The sequence below is a fragment of the Portunus trituberculatus genome, chromosome 39, assembly GCF_017591435.1.
Source record: "Portunus trituberculatus isolate SZX2019 chromosome 39, ASM1759143v1, whole genome shotgun sequence".
NCBI lineage: Eukaryota > Metazoa > Arthropoda > Malacostraca > Decapoda > Portunidae > Portunus > Portunus trituberculatus.
In genome coordinates, this window is record NC_059293.1 from 21869451 (window position 1) to 21891088 (window position 21638).

Sequence of the window (21638 nt, forward strand, 5' to 3'; positions counted from 1 at the left end):
TGGCTTGGTTGTGGTGTGTTAACGTATCTTCGATTTGAGAACTAAATGAAGGTAATCAAGTGAATATGCAGAATTTATTAAGCCTGTATGTGGCAGAGGTTTGGCTGGGAGGGAGGGTGGGTGTGTGAGTGGGTGGGTGGCTGTGTGGATGGGTGGTAAGGAAGCATGGGGAGGGAGAAACACGTGTCATGTCCTTCCCTACCCTGTGCTGTCTCGTGTCATTATTGTGCTTGTTATGAAATTATTCGCCATTACAGCCCCATGCATGACACACACACACACACACACACACACACACACACTGCCTGCATGTTTCTCCTCATTACAACATTAATGATGAGCCGCTGAGCCACCATCGATCACTCTCACACACTCACTCTCTCTCTCTCTCTGCATCTTTCTCCTCTCTACTCTCTCTCTGAGCCTCTGAGCCACCATCGATCCTAGTACTCTCTCTCTCTCTCTCTCTCTCTCTCTCTCTCTCTCTCTCTCTCTCTCTGTGTGTGTGTGTGTGGGTCCTCGTGGCTTCTTCATTCTTCACTATTTTTTTCTCATTTCTTTCTTTTTTTCTTACCGTTTTTCTCTTTTCAATCCGTAAAATCTCTCTTTCACTGCCTCGTTCCATTTTCATTATACTCTCTCTCTCTCTCTCTCTCTCTCTCTCTCTCTCTCTCTCTCTCTCTCTCTGCCCGGTCCAGCTATACCCGCTCGGCCACACCTTAAACTTCTCTCACTTTGTTATTGTCAGACACAGAACGCCTTGCTCGCTCCCTCAGACCTTCGCTTTTCCCCTCTTTCCTTCGCTCAAAAGAGGAGGACGCGGGAGGAGGACTAGAACGATGGCGCGTGGAAGGGGTTTAGAGGTGCGAGAGGGCAGGTAGTGGTGCCTCTGACGCTGTAATGTAGCAGTAAATTCAATGATTAATGCTTCTTTTGATGTTTGAGTCTTTCTCGCGTGTTGATGCCTGGAGTAATGGTGGCTGGTGGCTGGCGCGTGTTGGGGCGTGTTTATGGGTGTATTTGGGGGTGTTTTGGGTGTATTGAGGGTGTTTTTGGGGTGTTTGCACGTGTTTGGGGTGTATTTGGGGTGTGTTTGGGTGTGTTTGCGTGCGTTTGGGCATGGTTTCGGCATGTATGGGTGTGTTTAAAGGTGTTTTGGTGCGCTTGGGAATGTTTTAGGCATGTTTTGGGGGTAAATGGGTGCGTTTGAACGTGTTTGGGATGTATTAGGGGTGTTTGGGCGTGATTGGGGATATCTGGGTGCGTTTGAGCGTGTTTAATTATGTTCTGGTGGTGTTTGGGTGCGTTTGGGCGTGCGTGTGGGTGTGGTGGTGGTGTTGGTTGTGGTGGTGTTTGTTTTTGTTGTTTATCAAGTGTTTTTATTCTATTTCTTTTCTTTTCCTCCTTCCTTCCATCCTTCCTTCCTTCTTTCCTTCTTTTCTTTCTTCCTTCTCTACTCTTTTTACATCCCTATACAACCCAGATATACTCTCTCTCTCTCTCTCTCTCTCTCTCTCTCTCTCTCTCTCTCTCTCTCTCTCTCTCTCTCTCTCTCTGTCCTCCTTCTTCATTCTTCACAATTTTTTCTCATTTCTTTCTTTTTTTTTACCTTTTTTTCTCTTTTCAATCCGTAAAATCTCTCTCACTGTGTCTCGTTCCATTTTCATTATACTCTCTCTCTCTCTCTCTCTCTCTCTCTCTCTCTCTCTCTCTCTCTCTCTCTCTCTCTCTCTCTCTCTCTCTCTCTAAACCCCACCCTGAAAATTGGCTTTAGTTTTACGGGTTATTTGCATCATGGAAACACGAACTCGGAGGCCAAACGTGCCAAACTCACCTGTGTGGCCAAGTTTCCTCCAAGTTGTGCTCTTTTTTCCTCAACTTCCTTCTCTTTTTAGCCTTTATTTTTTTGCCTTTATTTTTTTTTTTAGCCTTTATTTTTTAGCCTTTATTTTTAGCCTTTATTTTTGTAGCCTTTATTTTTTAGCCTTTATTTTTTAGCCTTTATTTTTTTTAGCCTTTATTTTTTTTAGCCTTTATTTTTCAGCCTTTATTTTTTAGCCTTTATTTTTTAGCCTTTATTTTTGTAGCCTTTATTTTTTTAGCTTTATTTTTCTTAGCTTTCCTTATTTTCTTAGTCTTTCTTATATTTTTACCTTTCTTTATCTTTCTTTAGCCTTCCTTATCATTTTTTTTCCCTCTTTTTCTGTCTATCTTGCATTTCTTTTCATTTTTTTTTCTTTTCCTCTCTTTTCTTCTCCTTTCTCTTTCCTCTTTTCTTTCCTCTTTTTTTCCTCTTTTCTTTTGTGTTTTCATTGTTTTCTATGTTTTTTATTTATTTTTTTTCATTTCATTTTCTTTTTTCTGTTTCCTTTTCCTGTTTTTCTTCCTCTAAGCTGTTTCCCCCCCCTCTCTCTCTCTCTCTTTTTTCCTCTTTTTTTCCTTCTTTTCTCTTGTATTTGCATTGTTTTCTGTGTTTGTCTTGCTTTCTTTTCATTTCTTATTTCATTTTTCATTTTTTCTTTTTTTCTTCTAAGTTTTCCTGTTTTTCCTCTCTTTTCCTTCTTTTCCTCCTCTTTTTCCTCTTTGTATTGTTCTTTGTGTTTTTTTATCTTTCTTTTTATTTCATTTCATTATTTCTGCTTCCTTTTCCGTTTTTTCCTTTTCCTTTTCCTCTTTTCCTTATTTCCTTCGTCTCTCTCTCGCGAGTGGAGGGAGGAAGTGGAGGGGGAAGGGGAGTAAAGAAGAGGAAAAGTCAAGGTCTGTGTGACGGTTTGGAGGAAAATATTTAGTTTGGCTTCATTTCTCACGTATACTCTCTCTCTCTCTCTCTCTCTCTCTCTCTCTCTCTCTCTCTCTCTCTCTCTCTCTCTCTCTCTCTCTCTCTCTCTCTCTCCTTCTTCTCCTCCTCCTCCTATTCCTTTTTCTCTATTTTCATGCCATCCTTCTCCTATCCTGCTCCTTTCCTCTTCCTCCTCCTCCTCCTCCTCCTCCTCCTCCTCCTCCTCCTCCTCCTCCATCTCCTCCTTTTCCCTTTCTCTCCCTTCTTCTCCTCTTCCTTTTTTCTTTGTTTACATGCCGTCCTTCTCCTGGCAACCTCCTCCTCCTCCTCCTCCTCCTCCTCCTCCTCCTCCTCCCGATCCCTCGTAGCTCTAGCCGAAGTGAAGGGCGCGATGGGTTTATGGGCGCGGCATTAGGCTCACGTCCCGCCATCAAAGACTCGTTTATTGCTGGTACAACTTCGCAAAAGCTTCAGCACTAACGAGATAACCAGCTTCCATCCTCTCTCTCTCTCTCTCTCTCTCTCTCTCTCTCTCTCTCTCTCTCTCTCTCTCTCTCTCTCTCTCTCTCGATACAGATAGAGGGAAAGGCCATGCGGAGTAACAAAAAGACAGACAGACAGAAAGACAGACAGAGAAGAAAAGAAAGAGAGAGAACAAAAGACAGACAGACAGACGTTGGGGGAAAGAAGGACACATCTACCCACGTTGACAGTCGCTGGTTTTTTCCCCTTACTGAGACAACAGGCAGCGATTTTTCCCTCCCCGCAGCCAAACATTCCTGTGGGTGGCGGCGACCGGCGGGGAAACCACCCTTGGGACGCCCCGCCACAAAGCCGCCCACGTCCCGTCGCCCGCCGAGCACTTCAACCTCTCCGCTCACCGCCAGCTTCCTTATAAATTGCCAATTCATTTCCCCGTGTCACTTTCCCTCTTACCAGATTAATCCACCTTGACGCACTAATTTTAGGACCCTAATTGAATGAGTGGAGGGAGGACAGTGGCTCTCCTCCTCCTCCTCCTCCTTTTCCTCCTCCTTCTTTTCCCTCATAAGGTTCACTCCAGCAGTTAGCCAGCACGTTTCCCTGGCCCTTATTGATTCCTCGTTCTTTATTTCTGGTTCCCCAATAGCCGGGAGAAGTTACGGGGCTGACTCCTGTATTTCAGCGGGAAGGGAAAAGGAAGGAGTTACTGCCGCCTGTCTCGCCTCGCCTCGTGCTTTATATTGACGCTCACTCTTGTTCTCTCTCGTCTTGTGTCTCCGGTCATATTTAGAAACGCCTTGTCCTCTCATCGCAACTATTTTCCAAGGCCACAGAGACAACTAGCCTGGTTTTCAAAGTTTCTCCTAATGATAAACTAGAAATATTGCCAATTCATCACCGGAAACATTAAAAATACTCTTAAAAAACACAATATCTTCAATTGGAGCGTTTGGAAAGTGGTGATGGTGAGAAGGCAAAGCGTTACAGAATACAGGCCCCTCTTGGTGTCTTGATTGAAAGTGGTTAAGTGTTGTGTGTGGTGCTGTGTGGTGCTGTGTGGTGTGATTTATTATTTTGTCATATTTATTCTTTTGATCTGTTTAGTTATCTGGTTGGAATACATTAAAATTCTAGTTTCTTATATCGTTCCTCGGTTATCCTTCATTCTATATAAGGCCCGTATTCTAAAACCCTTCGCTCTCTCACCCTCACTACTTTCCAAAGACTCTAATGAAAAGATACTCGTGTTTTTAAGAGTATTTCGATAGTTTTAGGGATAGATTGGCAAGATTTCTAGTTTGTTTAAAGGGAAACTGTCATGAATACCCAGCTAGTTGTCTCTGTGGCTGGGAAAATTGTCGAAGTGAGAAGGGAAGGCAATTCTGAATGTGGCCGATTGTGATGTGGTGACTGGCTAAGATAGTGTGTGGTGATGGGAGCTGTGATGGGAAGTGACGGGTGGTGGTGACCTGAGTGATGAGTGGTGACAGGAGGTGATGAGAAGTGGTGGTGGTGGTGGTGGTGGTGGTGGTGGTACATATAGTTACAAGACTGGCTTATCTGTCGTTATGGTTACTCTCTCTCTCTCTCTCTCTCTCTCTCTCTCTCTCTCTCTCTCTCTCTCTCTCTCTCTCTCTCTCTCTCTCTCTCTCTCTCTCTCTCTCTCTCTCAACTCCTCCCTAGTGAAATACAAAAGACAGTGACAATACAAAACTCCTCTTTTCTTTAGGCCTACCAGAGAGAGAGAGAGAGAGAGAGAGAGAGAGAGAGAGAGAGAGAGATGGGGGGGAATAAGGGATATATGAATGAGAGAAACAGAGAGGAGGGTAAAGAGAAAGAAGTTTTGGAAAAGAGTAATAGTTTCTTGTAGGCCTTTTTTAGAGAGAGAGAGAGAGAGAGAGAGAGAGAGAGAGAGAGAGGGCGATAAAAAATAAGAAAAATGATAACTATGTCTTTTACATGGGTGTGTATCTTTTATGAGAGAGAGAGAGAGAGAGAGAGAGAGAGAGAGAGAGAGAGAAGACAACTTTAGGTCTCCGGATCAATGTTCTGTTGTTTGAGAAGTTGACAAGTACATTCCACTGATCCTTGATTCATTCTCTCTCTCTCTCTCTCTCTCTCTCTCTCTCTCTCTCTCTCTCTCTCTCTCTCTCTCTCTCTCTCATCATTAATTTCTGTCTCTATCCTCTTTTTTCACTCACATTCCTTCACCTTTCTCTCTCCTCCTCCTCCTCCTCCTCCTCCTCCTCCTTCTGTGCCTCCTTCTGCTCCTCGACGCCCTTGTGAAGACGAACGGCGGCTTATCTAGGAGCAATAGTTTATAAAGGCCCCTTGGAACACCGTCATAACTCTTTAGAACGACGCCAGTGTTGATTCCAGTCCTACCAGTTTTCCAGGGTTCCAATATTCTAGTCACGCGAGGGTATGGCTGCTCCTCCTCCTGCTTCCATAGGTGTCTCTGTGTTTGCTGGGGAAGGTAGTGGTGGTGGTGGTAGTGGTGGTTGTGGTGGTGGTGGTGGTAGTTAGGGTGTGTGTGTGTGTGTGTGTGTGCGTGTGTGTGTGGAAAGGTTCTTATTTTTTAGAGAGAGAGAGAGAGAGAGAGAGATTCAGTTTCTCGTTTATTTTGTCTTTTCTGAATTCATCTATTCTTTTGTTTTTGTCTGTCTGTCTGTCTGTCTATCTGTGTCTGCGCCTCTCTGTATAATTGTCTTTCCGTCTGTTTGTCTGTCTGTGTCTTTTCCCTCTTTGTCTGTCTATCTATATACCCATCTGCCTATTTTTCCTTTTATCTGTTTCATTCCCTATCTCTCTCTCTCTCTCTCTCTCTCTCTCTCTCTCTCTCTCTCTCTCTCTCTCTCTCTCTCTCTCTTGCCGCGCCGTGCTTCAGTTTTGCCTATAATGTATTCCGGCGCGGGACAAGACGCCTCACCACCTGCCGCGCACCTCGGGGACCGCCACACAGGTGCGCCGCATGGAAAACAAGATGTACATAAAATATTCACCGGAAGGAACCGAGGAGCTGGTCAGAAAAGAGAGAGAGAGAGAGAGAGAGAGAGAGAGAGAGATTTTCGCGTTTATTTTCTCTTTTTCTGAATTCATCTATTCTTTTGTTTTTGTCTGTCTGTTCATTTAGATCATCTTGTGAATTGTGCATGAGAGAGAGAGAGAGAGAGAGAGAGAGAGAGAGAGAGAGAGAGAGAGAGTAGCCCTGTGAAAACTAAGAGTAACATCACAAAAAGTAAAGAAAAGATTAAAAAGAAAGAATAGATAAAAAAAGATGAGTAAAGAATGAAAATGGTGAACAGGAAGCCAGGCTGTGGTATTGATAGTTCCATTGTAAACACCAACACGATCGCAGGAAATGGTGGTTACTGTGATGATGGTGGTGGTGGTGAGTGACAATGGCTGGTGGTGGTTGAGTTGGAGGATATATATTAATCCTTCTCTATTTTTTCTTCCCTTCTTTTTCTTTAGTGATCTGTTATTTTCTCGCCCATTCACCTCGGCCACCTTCAAATTAACAGAGGAATATTGGGCCGACATACATTCTGCCCAGTGTTGAATGTATGTATATAGAAATTCCCTAACACTGACGCTGGGAGATCCTGATTTATGCAAAGCTGCTCCTCCTCCTCCTCCTCCTCCTCCTCCTCCTCCTCCTCCTCCTCCTCCCTCCTCCTCCTCCTCCTCCTCCTCCTGCTGCTACCTCCCTTCCTTCTTTCTTCCTTTTGCCTCCTTCCGTCTGCTCGTTCATTCTCTTCTCTCTCTCTCTCTCTCTCTCTCTCTCTCTCTCTCTCTCTCTCTCTCTCTCTCTCTCTCTCTCTCTCTCTCTCTCTCTCTCTCTCTCAGTTTTCACTTTCTATCTAATGTTTCAAAGCTGAGAAATGAAAGGAAAGATGAAGAAATAAGAGAAGAATGAAAAAAGAATGTGCTATTGAATAAAGTAAGGAAGAAGAGAACGGAAGGGAAGCGACACACACACACACACACACACACACACACACACACACACACACACACACACAATGAGAGGGAGAGATTCTACTAAGCTTACCTCTTGTGGTCACCTTACACACACACACACACACACACACACACACACACACACTTGCTTACCCCACCAGAAAATTTGCCATCTGATCTTGTACTTGAAATCACACAACCCACACAGACTTGCTATTTCTTGGTGCTAATAGATACTCTCACTCTCTTTGCAGGCGAGTGAGGAAGCCGAGACTACAGAGCGTTGGTGAGTTATCGTTTGATGCTTTCCTGTGTGTGTGTGAGAGAGATAGGGAGATTAGTTTGGAAGAGTCAGGGGTGAGAAAAGTTTGGTGAGCTATTGAGCAGCTTCTTCTGTGTGTAAAGGTGAGTCAGTGAGTCAGTGGGCAGGAGGGATTGTTAGTTGAAGATAAGTAAATGAGGGAAACTGTATTAAATTTCCTGCTTTCATTCTTTATTCTTGTTTCATTCTACTCTATCATATTTTCTCTATTTTTTTTCCTTCCTCATAAAGATACATAAATGAGGAAAACTGTATCAAATTTCCTGCTTTCATTTCTTATTTTTGTTTCATTCTACTCTCCATATCTTCTTTTTCTCTCCTTCGCTTTTCTTTCTTCCTCATAAAGATACATAAATGAGGAAAACTGTATCAAATTTCCTGCTTTCATTCCTTATTTTTTATTTCATTCTACTCTATCATTTTTCTCTCGTATATCCTTCCTTCCTCATTTTCTCTGCTTTGTCTCTCCTTGTCAATCCGACACACAAAAAAATAACCTCGATTTTGTCTCTTACTACGGCTAGAAGGAACAGAAAGTGCGGTCGAGGTGTGGTGAAGCGTGGTAGAGTGTGGTGGAGTGTCACATTTCGCGTGGTGGAGGCTGTAGCGTGTGGTGTGTGATGTGTGGTGTGTGGCTGGGCATCAAACGTGCAGAAGTGAAGGAAGGTGGAGTGCGGTGTGGTGAAGTGATGTGCTATATTATGTGGAAGCAGTAAAAGTGTGGTGGAGTTATTTGATGCGTGGAGGAGACTGTGGTAATGTTATGCTGTGGTGGTGGTGGTGGTGGTGGTAGTGGTGGAGGGCGGTGGAGTGTCTCAGAGCAATATTTAAAAGCACTAGAGAACAACTGAGTGCTTTGATGCGTAGAGGAAGCTGACGAAGGGTGAAAAGTGCTGAGTTGGTGAGCTGATCTTTGGGGAATCACTGAAAACCAAGTTGGTTCAATGATAACAGCAAAAAAATACTCTCATTCTCCTTCTTTCCAGTTCGTGTGTGTGTCTGTGTGTATGTGTGTATGTGTGTGTGTGAGTGCGTGTCCTCCTCGTCCTCCTCCTCCTCCTCCTCCTCCTCTTTTTTTCTCCAGTTTGTGTTTGTGTGTATGTGTGTGAGAGAGTGTGTTCGTGTCCTCCTCCTCCCCTTCCTCCTTCTCCTTCTTCTCCTCCTCCTCTCTTTTGTTTTTTTCTTCAATTCGTATGTGTTTGTGTGTATATGTGTGAGAGAGTGTGTGCGTGTCCTCCTCCTCCTCCTCCTCCTCCTGCAGCGTCGCCATAACCACGGGCGGGTCTCATTAGGTGTTATTTATGCAGGAAGGTTTAGCCAGCGCGGTGTATAAAAGGCGCGCGATTCTTGAGACAAAGCTTAATTAAACAACTATCGAGTCCACTATTTGCATACAAGCCTCTTTTTTAACGCTCCCGCCAACTTATTTGGAGTATTCCGGAGTAGAGTTTTTCCCCAGAGAGAGAGAGAGAGAGAGAGAGAGAGGGGACAGGAAAGAGAAAATGATAAAGAAATGAGAACAAGGACGTGGCAAGATTGGTAAAAAGGAGGAAGAAAAAAGAAAAGGAGGAGATTTCTATAGTCTATAAAACCAACCGTCACCACCACCACCACCACCACCAGGGCAGTGACATTGGCGCCGCTGGTGGTGGAGGTTGTGGTGTTGGTGATGGGTTGCTGTGGTGACGTTTGTGGCTCCGAACTTCAACTGAAGGCGACGATGCGGAGAGAGAGAGAGAGAGAGAGAGAGAGAGAGAGAGAGAGAGAGAGAGAGAGAGAGAGATTTAAACAGGTTCCTTCATATGAATATTACATTATACTCACTGAAGTTAATAATATTGTAACCTATGACGTCATATCTTTAGACAACTGTTAGTACGTGAAGTCAAATAATGTTAGCGTGTGTTTTAATTAGGCTAGTGAAATGAACAGTAGAGACAAAAAGTAGGATAGTAGGTGTGTGTGTGTGTGTGTGTGTGTGTGTGTGTTAGTCTGTGTTTACGTGTCTGTCTATCTGTATGTCTGTGTCTGGGAAAGAAAAAAATATTAGAAGCAAAAGTAATATAATGTGTGTGTGTGTGTGTGTGTGTGTGTGTGTGTGTGTGTGTGTGTGTGTTATTCTGTGTGTAGGTGTCTGTCTATCTGTCTGTAGCTGTCTGGGAAAGGAAAAGATTATTAGAAGCAAAAGTATCGTGTGTTTGTGTATGTATGTGTGAGTGTGTGTGTGTGTGTGTGTGTGTGTGTGTGTGTGTGTGTGTGTGTGTGTGTGTGTGTGTGTGTGTGTGTGTGTGTGTGTGTGTGTGTGTGTCGGTAAGCACAGGCGCCTCGCTCATCCCACGCCGGGCAAACAGGGATGGAAAAGCGTCCAGCCACTCCACTGGTATCGAGGACGTCCGTGTCAATTCGAGGAACCTCTCTGGAGAATGAACGTGGTCGCCCAATACTTCTCCCTCTCCCTCTCCCTCTCCTCTCTCTCCCACTCCCTCTCCTCTCCCTCTCCCTCTCCCTCTCCCTATCTCCTCTTTCTCGTTCTCTACTCGTCTTTCCCTCGATGTTTCCCTCTCCCTACCTCCTCCTCCTCCTCCTCCTCCTCCTCCTCCTCCTCCTCCCTTCTCATCTGGTCTGTTTGTCTATTTGAGAGAGAGAGAGAGAGAGAGAGAGAGAGAGAGAGAGAGAGAGAGACTAACACTATGACCAAAAAAGACGAAAAATGGAGAAAAAAATGAATAAAACAAAAGAAAGAGGAAAAATACAACCAAAATATCAAATTCTTCCATTATACTCCTCCTCCTCCTTCTCCTTCTCCTTCTCCTCCTCCTTCTCTTCCTCCTCCTCCTCCTCCTGCAGAAGAAGAGAAAGACACGCCGCGCCCTCCGTCAATGGCCGCCACGCCTTCTGTTAAGCTCCTGCGTCTTTTTTTCCTCCCTTGCAGGTGTAGGAGGGAGAGAAGGGATAGGAGAGGGGGGAGGGGAGAGGAGGATAGAGAGATGGATAGGGGAGGAGGGGAGGAGAGAGGAGAGAGGGGGAAAGGTACTGGGAGAGGGGAGTGGGGAGAGTAAGATGGGGAAGAGGAGAGGGGAGAGGAGGGAGAAGGGAGAGGAGGGGGAGGTTGTAAAGACGCCAGGTGTTACTCGTTCCTCCCTCTCCCTCTCCTCTTCTCTCCCCCACCGTGACTTGCAGGAATCTCTCTCTCTCTCTCTCTCTCTCTCTCTCTCTCTCTCTCTCTCTCTCTCTCTCTCTCTCTCTGGTTCGTTCGTTAGTGTTCAAAATATGAGAGAGAGAGAGAGAGAGAGAGAGAGAGAGAGAGAGACAACAATAAAATGGAGACACGATTAGAGACAGGAACACACACACACACACACACACACACACACACACACACACACACACACAAGGTAAGCATTCAAGTATTGACTAATGATCTTCTCAAAGTTTTGACTCAATCCATTAACATTTTTTTGGCATGTTACAATGATTATTACGTCGGGACATTGTTTACTTTCACGAGGGGCGAGCGGAGGCGGAGGCAGCGGTGGCGGCGGCAGGGAGGCACGGGAGGGAAGTAATGGTGGTGGTGACGAGAAGGGAGAGAGAGAGAGAGAGAGGAGAGTAGACGAGAAAAGGAGAAGAGCAAGGAAAGGACACAAAGAGAAGGGAAGGACTGGAAAGGATAGGGAAGGAAGAATAAGAGAAGTGAGAGAAGGAAGAGCAAGGAAAGGTCACAAAGAAGGGAAGGATTGGAAAGGATAGGGAAGGAAGAACAAGAGAGAAGTGAGGAAGGAGAGAGAGGGAAACAGAAAGAGAAGAACAAAATGGTGTAAAAGAAGATGAACAGAAAGTAGAAAGGAAAACAGAGAGAGAGAGAGAGAGAGAGAGAGAGAGAGAGAGAGAGAGAGAGTCATTCAAACAAGTGGAGGGAAGGAAACAGATGTGAGTTAGTGAGGAATACAATGGTGATGATGATGAATGATAATGATGATGATGATGGTGATGGTGGTGATGAATATTAGAGAGAGAAAGGAAAGGAGAGGAAAAATTATGGCGTTGTAACCATTTAAGGAAAGAGATCAGAAAGAACTTATGTTAAAGTGAATATTTCTTTTTCTTCCTTCCTTCCTTCCTTTGCTTCTATCCCTCCCTTGCTCCTTTTTTTTCTTCAATTCTATCCTTCCTTCTTTCATTCAATTCTCTCCTTCATCCCTTGTTTCTAATCCCTTGTTCCCATCCTTCCTTTCATTCTTCCATCTTTTCTCTTTCCTTCTTTCCATCCTCTTCTCCATCCCTTCCTTCTAATGCCTTCCAATCCCTTCTTTCCATCCTGCTTTCCATCCCTTCTCTCCCTCCTGTCACATCACCATAGTCTCTCCACCCCAAGTCAGTCCCAGTCACACGCGGCAACAGGGCCAAGATAAACTGTAGCGGGGACCAGGAGAGAAAAGATGTACGTGTAAAGGTAACCAGCTCGGCCCGCCCCGCTATGCCATCAGGCCGCGTCTTTACGGTAATGGTGAACACACAGCGCTAATGGAACCCGGAGTCCTTGAGGGGAGAGAAGGGAGGAGGGTGAGGAAGGCGTGTAAATCTATCATGGGTTTATTTAGTGTGTTTTTGGGGCCCGGGTTTATGCATGACAGGAAGGGGAAGGTCTATATTTTAGGTTCAGTTTGGGTTTTTTTTAATCTTATTTTTTGCTTCCTTTAGTTTTTTTTTTTATGTTTGGTAAGAAAGAAAGGCGTTTAATTTTTCTTTAGTGTATGTCTCTCTTTCTTTTTCTTGTTTTTACCTTCTTTTTTTCATCATTCAAGTTTCAGTTATGGCTCTTCTCCTTTCTTATACACTATTTTCCTTATCTTACCTTTCCTTCTCTTAATCTTTCCCTTACTCTTTCACATCTTCACCTTTCCTTCATTTACCTTACATTTCATTTCACTCCCTTCTCTGTTCTATCTCTCTTCCTTCTTTCCCTTTCTTCTCTTCCTTTCACAAAAACACAAGAAAAGTTACGAAAGGAACACGAGGAACACACGAGGCAATCACTGTGTAAACCTACCTTCGTACGTCACCCTGCCTGTCATTCGCATCCTTCTCGACCACCAACCCTCTTTCTGTCGCTTCGTGTCTCCCTAGCCAGGTGTGAAGGGAAGGCACGGCTACCTGAGTGAAGGAAATAAGGTGATGGACGCGTGCCAGGCTGCTCTTCCTATGTGTGGACGCCTTAATGTACCGTGACTTGCGTGTGTTGATGGAATTCTTGGTGTTTTTATGGTGTAGTGGTAGTAGTGGTAGTAGTGGTGGTGGTGGGAGCATTGAGGTAAAAAGAAGAGGAAGAGGAAGAAGTGGTGTATTAATTCTATAAGTGAGAGGAGTAGCGTTGCTGTAGAGTTCGTATTCTCAAATCTTTCTGTGCCTCACCTTCCACTATTTCAAAAGGCTTTAGCTAAATTTGCACGAGTTTTCTTTTAAGGTAGTTTTTTTATGGTTCTAGAGGCAGAGTGACAAGATTTCCGCATTACTAACTGGAGAAACACTCTTGAAAACCCTGCTATTCATCTCTGTGGCCCTTGAAAATAGTCGTGGTGAGAGAGACAAGCGTTTCTGAACACCGGCCGCTAGTGAGAGGTGATGCAAATAGTCTTGATTCAGCTCTCACAGTCTTCCCAGTTTTTGCTTTCAATTTTTTGCGTCTCAGCCTTCTCGCATACGTCAGCAGATCTTGGCAGGCGGATTGTGTTCATACTGGCTCTACCCGTTATGAGAGGGAGAAAAAAGCCGTCAGAAGTAGTAGTAGTAGTAGTAGTAGTAGTAGTAGTAGTAGTAGTAGTAGTAGTAGTAGTAGTAGTAGTAGTAGTAGTAGTAGATTAGGAACTGCGTTAACGTATCCCAGACCACCACCACCATCACTACCACTATCACCACTATCACCACCACCACCATCACCACCACTACCACCACCATCAATCTAAGTGCAGTAAAATGTCAATTAAGTTTAGTATAAGTCACCTGCACACACTTACTAGACACTTGTGTACGGAGAGAGAGAGAGAGAGAGAGAGAGAGAGGAGGGGGGTGGAAGGATATACTAACTGCTCTCTCTCTCTCTCTCTCTAAACGGTGGGAAACTCGTAGATACACATTGCTTCTCTTCTCTCTCTCTCTCTCTCTCTCTCTCTCTCTCTCTCTCTCTCTCTCTCTCTCTCTCTCTCTCTCTCTCTCTTACCCTCCACACACACAGAGGATTGCATAACACACACACACATACACACGCACACACGGAGGGTTGCATCACACACACACACACACACACACACACACACACACACACACACACACACACACACACACACACAGCTGGGCCAAGCGAGGGGAGCACTGCAGCTGTGAACTAAAATGCATAACATCTTAAGCATCACAGCAGTGCGGGTGTTCTGCATCCCACCCTCCACCCTCCACCCACTCTCCCACTCTCACTCTCTCACTCTCTTCTGACTCTCCCAGGCTTATCTTACTCTCTTACTCTCCTTCACTCCTCCTCTTCTCTCTCTCTCTCTCTCTCTCTCCTCTCTTCTTCCTCTCTCTTGTGTTCTCTGTTTCGTTTCCTTCTCTCTTTTCTCCTCTGCTTTTATTCCGTCTGTTTCTTGTTTCTTTTTCCTCGTCTTTTATTCTATTTCTCTATTTTGTGTTGTTGTTGTTGTTATTATTATTATTATTATTATTATTATTATTATTGTTATTATCGTGTTTCTCCTTCTCTTTCTCCTTTTCTTTCTTCTTCCTTCACCTTTCTTCCTTCTTTTCTTTTGGTTTCTTCCCTTCATCACTTCTATCCCAATCTCTCTCTCTCTCTCTCTCTCTCTCTCTCTCTCTCTCTCTCTCTCTCTCTCTCTCTCTCTCTCTCTCTCTCTCTGCAACAACAAAAAAGTAAAGAAGGAAAGTTTTGTATATTCTGTTTGACTAGCACCACCACACCACCACCACCACCACCACCACCACCACCACCACCACCACCTCAGTTTACAAGCTTTCTGGGTGACAAACTGCAAGAAATTAACACGTAGTTGAGAGTTAGCAAGGATGTGTAAAGGGATTTCCTCTCTTTTTCTCTCTCTATCTCTCTCTCCTCGGCATTTTTCTCCTATTTTTTCTTCTTTATTCCACAAAACTCTAGAATTAGCAACAGGATATGGCAGCAGATTAGATTTCTGATGGAATTTTCCTGTTGCGTGTGTGTGTGTGTGTGTGTGTGTGTGTGTGTGTGTGTGTGTGTGTGTGTGTGTGTGTGTGTGTGTGTGTGTGTGTCTGTCTGTCTGTGTGTCTGCCTCAATAATCATAAGCTATTTTGTCGTAAAGATTAAATATTGAAAGCAAAAAAAAATGTATATGTGTGTGTGTGTGTGTGTGTGTGTGTGTGTGTGTGTGTGTGTGTGTGTGTGTTACCTTGTACCTGCACACACTATCCCAGGTAACCATTAATTAGGTACTAGTCGTGGCCAGGTAATGTGAACAGACACTTGATAGACAGAGAGAGAGAGAGAGAGAGAGAGAGAGAGAGAGAGAGAGAGAGAGAGAGAGAGAGAGAAAGAGAATATTCCCTTAGAAGAACAACAGAATGAGGGAGTGAGTGAGTGAGGAAACTGGAAAAATCTCTCTCTCTCTCTCTCTCTCTCTCTCTCTGGGTTTGGGTGAGGCAAGGCTGGGCTGGGCTGGGCTGGGAGTTGGCTGGTCTGGGAGTTGGCTGGTCTGGGAGTTGGTTGGTCTGGGAGTTGGCTGGCTGGCTGGCTGGCTGGTTGGCTGGCTGGTTGGCTGACGGTGGCGGGCGGCAAGCAAGCAAGCAGGCAGGGAGGCAGGCAGGCAGGTAGACAAACTTGTTCTTTGCAGTCCCTCCCAGGCAATATAGACTATGACTCAACACTTTTTTAAAAACTGAGTGCTTTAATGAGCTTGTTCGTTCGTCCTGGTCTCTCTCTCTCTCTCTCTCTCTCTCTCTCTCTCTCTCTCTCTCTCTCTCTCTCTCTCTCTCTCTCTCTCTCTCTCTCGTCCCCCTTCCCTGCAAACTTTTATCCTGTCTCTCCCTCTTCATCTTTTTTCTCTCCTCTCCCTCTTTCTCCTCCTCCTCCTCCTCCTCCTCCTCCTCCTCCTCCTCCTCCTCCTCCTCCTCCTCCTCCTCCTCCTCCTCCTCCTCCTGCCTCTCGCTCCCTACCACCTATTCCTCCTCTGCAAATCCAGTTCTCCTCCTCCTCCTCCTCCTCCTCCTCCTCCTCCTCCTCCTCCTCATCCTCCTCCTCCTATCGTCGCTGCCTTCCTGAGATGATGGATGGTTCTCTGTATTTGCTATGGCCATCTTCTTCGCCTCCTCCTCCTCCTCTTCCTCCTCCTCCTCCTCCTCCTCCTCCTCCTCCTCCTCCTCCTCCTCCTCCTCCTCCTTCCCTCCCGGACGTTGGAGGGGAACAAAAAGGGGAGAGGGTGGATAAAATAACTTAAAGATCGGGAGAAGGGGAGACACACACACACACACACAGAGAGAGAGAGAGAGAGAGAGAGAGAGAGAAATTCAGGCACGACAAAGATAAAATAAAAGTCGGTAAACTAAAGAGAGACCTAAACACACACACACACACACACACACACACACACACACACACACACACACACACACACACACACACACACACACACACAGACACACAGCTAAATCATATTCCCAAGTCAGGCAAGGCGTGTTAAGATAAGACACGTTAAAATCTGTATATGAATCTTGCTTGTAATTAGACGAGAAAAGGAATCATTTTTAGAACCGCCATTACAACGAAGACGTGAGGAGGAGGAGGAGGAGGAGGAGGAGGAGGAGGAGGAAAGATTTGGATAATAAGGTTAAGGGAAACGAGCGAAGAACAAGGAGGAAGAGGGAGAGAAGAGAAGATAAAAAGGGAAACAGTAAAGAGAGAGAGAGAGAGAGAGAGAGAGAGAGAGAGAGAGAGAGAAGATAGGAATGAAAGGAAGGAAGGGTGTGTGAGAGAATTTCGTGAACTATCTCTCTCTCTCTCTCTCTCTCTCTCTCTCTCTCTCTCTCTCTCTCTCTCTCTCTCGCTCTGCTCCGGTGCGGGCAAACAGTTCATTCAAAATCATTAATACTTTTAAAACTTTGATCTCTCTTTAATCTTTCTCATCAAAATGGTTGAACTTTAATGATCCGGCTGCATAATTTGGTTTGGGATATATTTATTTCATTTTTCTATTTTTTTCTTTATTTTACTTTATTTTCTCATTTTTTATTCATTTATATATTTGGCTTGTGTATTTCATCCGCTTGTTTTGTTCATTCGGCTCGTTCACTGGTCTTAATGTTCGTCAATAAGGATGTAAAGTGATGAGTAATGTATAATCTCTCTCTCTCTCTCTCTCTCTCTCTCTCTCTCTCTCTCGGAAGGAAAGTTTTCACGACTAAAGGAAAAAAAACGAAAACTTCCCCCATTTTCTTCAAAAGTCACAAGCAAGACGTCTCCTGCTGAGTCCTGAGAGCTCGCGCGCCCACACACACACACACACACACACACACACACACACACACACACACACACACACACACACACACACAGGGCCGGAAGTAGTGTTCAGCCGGCAGTGACTTTGACGTGTGTGTGTGTGTGTGTGTGTGTGTGTGTGTGTGTGTGTGTGTAATAAGACTCCATTACTCAATCTTCTTCCTCACTTTCATTCTTCACACTCACACACACACACACACACACACTCAAATGTCACATTCATCTTCTCTTCACGCCACGTCACTCATTGCGCAGGTGACTCACGCACGCACACACACTCACACACGCACGCACGCACGCACACTGAACGCACGCACGCACACTCACGCACACGCACTTCCGCTCTTCAGTTTTGTAGTTTTTTGTCACCTGAGATACTTATGTATTGGTTCTTTCACCTCTCTCTCTCTCTCTCTCTCTCTCTCTCTCTCTCTCTCTCTCTCTCTCTCTCTCAATATTCACTCTTTTTCATCACATTCTCTTCTATTCATCATCCATTTCTCTCTTTTCCTCCTCCCAATCCTCTCTTTTCTCGTCTCCGCTCTTCCTTCCCTCCATCTCTTCTCATTTCCTTCCAGTCGTCTCTCCTATTACCCTCCTATCACATTTTCAATACTCTCGCAACGTAACTTAACCTAATTTGTCACTAGAAAAAGAAAAACACTCTTAAAAACCCCAGTGTCACTTTAACTACACCAGAGCCTTTGGATAGTAGTGAAGGTGACCCCTTCAGTACTGGGACACATTTTTACCTTGAGTTTGTGTGCGATTAGACCATTTTAATGACATTAAGAAGGGTCTACGGAGGTCAAAAGATTAATGGCCACACAGTCTTCACTGTTTTTTCCCTACATGAGTTTCTGAAGCTGTATAAAATCACCAAATATTAAGCAGAATTAGTATGAAAACGCGTCATGGCACTGAAGGGGTTAACACTTGTAAGATTGGAGACACGCGAAGGAAGAATAATAACACCATTTACTGAGGAAGATAAGATAAGGAAGGACAGGATCAATATAATCTCTCTCTCTCTCTCTCTCTCTCTCTCTCTCTCTCTCTCTCTCTCTCTCTCTCTCTCTCTCTCTCTCTCTCTCTCTCTGTCTCTAATTTAAGTATCTTTTAGGTAATTTAAGTTATCTTCTCTCTCTCTCTCTCTCTCTCTCTCTCTCTCTCTCTCTCTCTCTCTCTCTCTCTCTCTCTCTCTCTCTCTCTCTCTCTCTCTCTCTCTCTCTCTCTCTCTCATTTCATCTAAACATCACATAATTAACGAAACAAAACCATGAAATATGTAACCTCAGGCAGAAAACTCTCTCTCTCTCTCTCTCTCTCTCTCTCTCTCTCTCTCTCTCTCTCTCTCTCTCTCTCTCTCTCTCTGGCGAAACTGTCAACAGCTGGCCTGCTTTTGTCCGCCTCCATTTCTTCTTTGTCTTTTTTGTCTGTAGTGTATAAGTGTTCTTGTATTTTATAGTTAATTTTAATGTTACAAATAATTCAATAGGGTTAGGTTTTAAGATAGGAACTACTCACCATACTCCCTTTAACCTGTAACAAACTCCCTAAACTTGTAACGGACTGTATCAATAAAGAGAGAGAGAGAGAGAGAGAGAGAGAGAGAGAGAGAGATTTCTGCATTATTAACTGGACAAAAACTCTTGAAAACCCCGCTAGTTATCTGTGTAGCCTTGGAAAATTGCCATAGTGAAGGAGGACAGCGTTTCTGAATATGACTCTTAACTTCACCTAACCTAACCCAACTTGACCTAACTTAACCACTGTACCAACAAGAAGAAGCGGACCAAACTTGTGTACCGCATCAGGGAAACACTAAATGGACAGCGATTATTCAGCTGACGGAGGCGGTGAAGGAGGCGGCGGCAGGGTAGCAGAGAGAGAGAGAGAGAGAGAGAGAGAGAGTCAGACTAGATTAAGGTCATTGTTCCGAGGGGCAACTTTATAAACCGAGAAGCGAGGCCCTTGGTAAGTAGTGCGTCCGTCAGAAGGTAACTTAAGGAAAGGTTTCATAGTGGATCCCTCAAATACTAACTTATGACCGCGCATCCTCCCCAGCACAAAGGAAGGCGCTGAGAGAGAGAGAGAGAGAGAGAGAGAGAGAGAGAGAGAGAGACAGAGAGAGAGAGAGAGAGAGAGACAGAGACGGAGACAGAGAGAGAGAGAGAGAGAGAGAGAGAGAGAGAGAGAGAGAGAGAGAGAGAGAGAGAGAGGGAGAGGGAGAGACGAATACACGCCCATTGGAAAAAGAAAAATGAAACTAAATAATAAGAGAGAGAAGGAAGAAGAAAGTGAAGCAAGGTGACCAGTAAAGACGCGTAACACTAACATGATAATATAAAAAATTAATATACAAAAAATGACACTCGGGCGATTACGAAAGCTGGAAATTTATCTACGAGAACACTGGAACATAAAAAGACTAGGCAAACAGACAGACACACACACACACACACACACACACACACACACACACACACACACACACACACACACACACACACACACACACACACACACTGGGACCACTATTCCTAAACATAGCGGAAACAACACAAGGTTTCCACGTCTCGCCGCGACACACACACACACACACACACACACACACACAACTCCCTCCCGTCCTTGGCGCTCACTGCATTCAAGAGTCTCGAGGTCTGAAACTCCGGCAGCGTGTCACGGGCCGTATTCAAAACCACTCATATCTCACCACGACTGTTTTCAAAGGTCACAGAGATGATTAGCCGGGCTCTCAAGACAGTTTTTTTTCTTTTCATAATGTAGAAATCTTGTTAATCCGTCACTAGAATCCTTGAAAACACTCTTAACCCCTTTAGTACCATGACGCGTTTCCATATTCATTCTGCTTACTATTTGGTGATTTTATACAGCTTCAGAAACTTGTGTGGGGGATTGAAATAATGAAGGCTGTGGCCTTTAATCTTTTGACCTCCATGGACCCTTCCTAATGTTAATAAAATGGTCTTATCGTACACAAATCTCGAGGTAAAAATATGGCCCAGTACTGAAGGGATTAAAATCTTTTGTAGCTTCAATGAGACTAAGGCATTTGGAAAGGAGTGCTTCAGAATGTGCTCACGTTACGGTAAGCTGCTGTGTTGTGGATTTTTGCTGCGGTTCTGCTGGGTTATTTTGTTTTTTGACTTGGGTTTTCCTTGTGTTCGTTGCAGTTCCCGGCGGCAGCACTGCACCACTGCACCACTGCCGTTGTTCCCGCCAGGATGCGGCCACGGCTGCTGCGCCTCGTGGGGGAAGTGAAGGTAAGATTTCTCACGCTGTGTTAAAAGCAGTGGTGCTCTCTCTCTCTCTCTCTCTCTCTCTCTCTCTCTCTCTCTCTCATCCTCTTCACTGTTCTCCCTTTCACCTTTATGTACTTTATCTTCTCCCGCCCCTCCCCGTCCTCCGGCCCCCATTCTTCTGAGACAGGCGGATAATTAAAGGCACCACAAGGGCAGGGCGGGAAGAAGCGATACACAAGAAGCACGAGTCCCAAGGCCGCGCCGCTGCTCCCGGATTATCTGTCGCCGCCACACGCACACCCCGCAGCACGCAACACCCTGCCTATCCCGTGCACGCCGCCGCCGCCGCCACCGCCACCACCGCCACCGCCGAGGGATGGTGGCGGTGCCGCCAACCTGCCGTGACCGAGTCTTTATTTTCGCCTGATATTTGAGAAGAAATAGACAGAGAGAGGGAGAGCCGACCTTTCAGGTTGGTGGGTCTTTCCCGGGCCGTAACGAGCTCCACACTTTCTTAATTCCGGCCCATGGTCCTGGCGGGGTGGTCCGTGCCACGCCAGCCGTGCCGCGCCGTGCCGTGCCGGCCCGGGGCGGCAGGCCCCTCTGGTCCCTGAGGGCAGCAGCTGAGCCGCGCCATCCCGGCGGCCGCTATCAGCACCAGTTTCGTAGGAAACTCAATTTAACGCCGCCTCGCTCGCCGTAAAATCGACTGACACGAGGCAAGTTCCGAACATGACTAAAAGTATTGGAAATAGCCCGCGGCGGAACTGGCCAAAGTTGGCCCAAAAAATGGCGGGAACTTGTTCATGTACTTAGCGATTTTGGGGCCAAGTGCTGATGGAATGTGCGGCAATGGCACCGTCCGGGAAGATGGAATGGCAAGCGAGCGCCATTCATCAAAGGGGGCGAGAGAAACATTGCACTTTAATTCTGGTAAGATGGCGGCGGAGAGAGGAGGCGGAGGCCGCGGTGGCAGCTAGATTGGCTGCACTCTTTTCTTGGGCAGAGTCAATGCCGCGGTGCTTGGCTCTGATGAAGCGGCGTCCTGTAGCGGCGCCGCGGCCACCCTGCCACCCTGCCGCCGTGCCACCCTCTCCGTCGCGCCATTTGAATTGAATTTTCAGAATTGTGCAAGTGAAGAGCAAGCGCACCTTTCCTGAATTTAATTAGGAAGACATTGAGTCCCGCAGGGAGTTGTCCGACGCGCGGCGAGGTGGGAAGGGGCCTGGCAGGGGAGGCAGAGGACACAGCAGTTAGGACGTGCAGGGGCGGAGTGGGACGCC

The 21638-nt window shown here is 45.6% G+C and overlaps 1 long non-coding RNA gene across 9 annotated transcripts in view; it reads left to right on the top strand.

Annotated features, from left to right (window-relative positions):
* The window catches only part of LOC123515379, a 183102-nt gene that overhangs the window by 135286 nt on the left and 26178 nt on the right, over positions 1 to 21638 (top strand). For all 9 annotated transcript variants that reach the window (XR_006677859.1, XR_006677853.1, XR_006677856.1 and 6 more), the window contains 2 exons: positions 7480 to 7511; positions 20287 to 20376. This is a non-coding gene — a long non-coding RNA (uncharacterized LOC123515379). The remainder of the gene's footprint in view (positions 1 to 7479; positions 7512 to 20286; positions 20377 to 21638) is intronic.